Raw genomic sequence first — 4,062 nt, 5'->3', positions numbered from 1 at the left:
ACTCCCTTTTGGTTTCAATAAGCCCAAAAACAAATTAGGCTTTGTCTTATTTAATTTCCAATATATGTTTTATTTATTTATTTATTTATTTATGATTGAAAGAATTACAACATCCACACAGTGTATATTTTTGCTAAAATTTAAAGAGAGTAAGGGAAAGAGAGTGACATTGCTATTTTTACGAGGTTCGGCTTAGCCTAGCCTACGTCCTCGCCTTAGGTCAACCACCTAAGGATTTCACTATACCTTGTTCCTTCTAGGTGGAACAAATACCTTTACAACAACCAACCTCTTTTTCAGGAAAAGAAACCTCTCCAAGCAACAACCTATGCTTGGTGCAACGATCCAACTATACCTTGAACCGTCAAAGATCTAGTAGAAAGGAATGGATATCTGCGTACAAAAACACTCTCAAACATAGAGCAAGTTGTACAAGTTAAATCACCAATCATACTTCAAAACCAAAACTAAATAGAAAATGTGAAGCTCAAGGTTTAGAAGTCACCAATGGTTCTTTCTTATTAATATAAAGATTTCAGTTGCAAATTAGAACCAAAGCTTTTTTTTAATCCAGCAATTTCGTAGAGTTTTCCCCCAGCAAGAATGTGAGCAAGTATGAACTTTAGGAGAACTTTAGCATAGAAAGTATGTATTGCTTGAGCGTATTTTTTCATTAAGCAAGGGAGGTATTTCTAGACTTTTTTAAAGAAAAGTTTCCTCATTTAACATGGAGCATTTAAGTAACTTTTCAAAAAATATTAAATCATAGAATCAACTTTGAAAAAATTCCCGTAAGTTTGAAATTCAAAAATTCTCTGCATAGTCGGTTGGCTGACTCACTTTACTGGGTCACTTTTTGTACTAGTCAATTGGCTGGACTGGCGGCTAACACCATTTTATCTCTTCAAAAAATAATTGTCAGTCGACTAGTTGTTTTCAGTTCATTGAGTCAGTCGGCTGGACAATTAACTTTCCTATAAGTTTTCTGTTAGTCGACTGATTGAACCACGTTCAAAATGGTCAGTCAGCTGGGTACTATTAGTCGGCTGGGTGTTTTCAGTTTATCTAGTCAGTCGGCGGGGCAATCCTCTCTTTTCAAATATTTTTTATTTCTGATTTTTTAAAATCTAGTTTACTTGAAAAACTCAATTATAACTTTTCAAAAACATTTTCAAGGGTTTTTCAAGTGCTGATCTTTAAGTCTTTATATCTTAAGCAACTTCACATATTTAAATAGTAATGACTTGAAGTACTTACAAATATCCTTCTAAGCATGATCTCCTTAATGACTAAGTCTTGCAGCTTCTTGAGGTTCAGTCTTTACTTCAAGATCTGCTTGGCCTTTAAGCTCTTCATGTGTCATTTATTGCTTCAATATACTGAGAATCTCTCACTTGATTGACTTTGAGTGTCCTTTTAAGCTTACTTTCATGATTAACCATGAGTGTCCTTTTACTTAGACATAAAATAGAGCCACTAAACAACACAAGTTAAAATATCTTTCATTTGTTATCATCAAAATAAGATTGAAAAACTCAGTTAGGCCAACAAATTTGGTTATAAAAACCCTAGGTTGCGTAATACTGAATATGATCTTTATCTGACCAAGGAAATTTTAAATTTCCAATTCAACCCCCTCTTGGGAATACTCCATTCTTATTAGCACACACTCTCTCCCTCTCTTTCTTCTTCACAGCTTGTTTCTGCTGCAGCTTCACTCACACACACACACACACACACACACACACACACACCTTTTTTACACCCCTAACAACCTCCATGCACAACACACCCACCTCCATGACCTCTTCCCTGCAACCTCGCCGCACCACCTCCTTCCTTCTCCTAGACAACACAACCCCCTCACAACACCACTTCATGGCAACACACACACCTTCTTGGCAGGCCACCCTCACCTCACACAGCAACTCACGGCCACCTTCCTCACCAGCATCCATCTCTGGCCACCACACAACATTACCTTCCACTCTTTCACACAACCACATTTGCACACACACTTAAACACACATTTTAAACACACACTGCATACACTTTAAACACACACAACAACACACACTGCATACACTTTAAGCACACACTGCACACACTTTAAACACATGCTACACACACACACACACACTTAAATTCACACAAACACACATTGCACACACATTTAAACATACACTGCACACACACTTTAATACACACTTGAACACACACCAAAACTTCTCACAGCTACATATATCGAGAGAATGGCGATCCATGCCTTGGATCTTGACTTGCCAAAGTGGTTATAGCTAAATAAATTGTCGAGAAGTTAACTGGATGATTGTCGTGAGATCTTGCGATCCCTGTCGGCGAATCTGCCTTCCAAGCTTCCCACACTTTTATTTATCATTCTCTCTGATCTATCATTTTTCTTTCTTTGCATTTATTTGTGCTTATGGACGTTCCAATGTCAATTTGACATTCTGTTGTTGGTGCCTCAGATAATCGTAAACTATATTAATAGTGGTCATCTTCCTTGCAACATCACAGCAGGCATAGCCACGAACACTTTCATGGTACACACATCACACGCACACATGCATTATTTCTTTTAGTGTTTAAAAATATTTTTCTTTTTAATACTTTTATGGTATATTCGTATTATTGTTATATAGAATTTTTATGTTATTATTATTGTCATTATATTCTTGTTATTATTTTAGCATTAATATGATGATGATTATTATTATTATTATTATTATTATTATTATTATTGTTGTTGTTGTTGTTGTTGTTGTTGTTGTTGTTGTTGTTGTTGTTGTTGTATTATTATTATTATATTATTATTGTTATATCATCATATTTATAGTTTTGTATATTTATTTAGGGTCAAGATCTATCGTGTTAATATTGTTTAAATTTTCTTTTTAGAGGTTTCGGCTATTTTATGTTATTATTGTTTGAGTTCGTGTAGGATTTTGGTTATTGTTGCTTATTATCGTAACTATTTCACGTTTTATGGTTTTGATGGTTTTCGTATTTTTAGGTGGTTGATTATTTTATGTTTAAGTATTGTTTTAGGGTTAGCTTATTTTCCTATTATTATTTGTCATAATATTGCATATTGATTTCTAGGATTCAATTTATCTCTATGTCATTGTATATTAATTTTTAGTGTTTCCATTTTATTGTATGTCGATTTTTAGGGTTCAATTGGTTTCCCTATTATTCCATTTTTTTTGGGTGTGATTTATTTCCTTATTACACTGCATGTCAATTTAATTGTTTTCCATATTTGTTATTGCATATATAAAGTTTTATTTATTTCCATCATGTCATTAATTGTTTCCATGTTATCCTTGTGTATATTTGCATATTAGATTTATGATTTGAATTGTTTCCATAATTTCATTCATTTTGCTTCCATGTTTGTATATTGTATATCATTTCTGTTGGGTTTAGTTATTTCTATTTTGTTATTATTGTATTTATATGATATTAGGTGTGCGTATTATTATTATTATTATTATTATTATTATTATTATTATTATTATTATTATTATTATTATTATCATCATTATTAGCATTATTTATTTTTGTATGGGCGTGTCCCTATGATTTAAAAAAAAACCGGTCACGAACTTTTTCAGGCCTCACATGCCTTAGTTATGAGGGATACCCTATTATAGATATACTCTATAAAATGTGAATATTTGTATAGCTTACTTAATTGCATGTACTTAGTCATTTTGTTAATTAAAAAGGGGAGTAAAATAAAAGGTTATTGAACTTGACTTGGGATAATTTTTAATTAATTAGGCACTGTTCATAGAACGAGTGTGTAGGGGGTGCTGGTACCTTCCCCTCACATAACCAAACTCCCGAACCCGATCTTGGTATACGTAAACCGATTCTACTCTTAATTGGGTAGTAATCATGTGTTCTAACCACACCCCAAGAGGTTAGTGGTGACTCCAACTCCAATTTTCCCGAAAAGTCAAGTCATTTTCAATTCCTACACCTCCCTTAGGCATTCTCGCTCCCGAGACGTCGCGATAGCTTGGCGACTACGCT

The 4,062-nt window shown here is 33.7% G+C and overlaps 1 non-coding gene across 1 annotated transcript; it reads left to right on the top strand.

Moving 5' to 3' along the window:
- The first annotated feature begins 2,288 nt into the window (after nt 1–2,288).
- Nucleotides 2,289–2,387, top strand: LOC131154709 (small nucleolar RNA snoR109). Its single transcript, XR_009136624.1, has one exon. It is a non-coding gene; the product is annotated as a small nucleolar RNA snoR109 (small nucleolar RNA).
- The last annotated feature ends 1,675 nt before the right edge of the window (nt 2,388–4,062 follow it).

The sequence above is a fragment of the Malania oleifera genome, chromosome 4, assembly GCF_029873635.1.
Source record: "Malania oleifera isolate guangnan ecotype guangnan chromosome 4, ASM2987363v1, whole genome shotgun sequence".
Classification (NCBI taxonomy): Eukaryota; Viridiplantae; Streptophyta; class Magnoliopsida; order Santalales; family Ximeniaceae; genus Malania; species Malania oleifera.
This window is presented reverse-complemented; position numbering and strand designations above follow the sequence as displayed.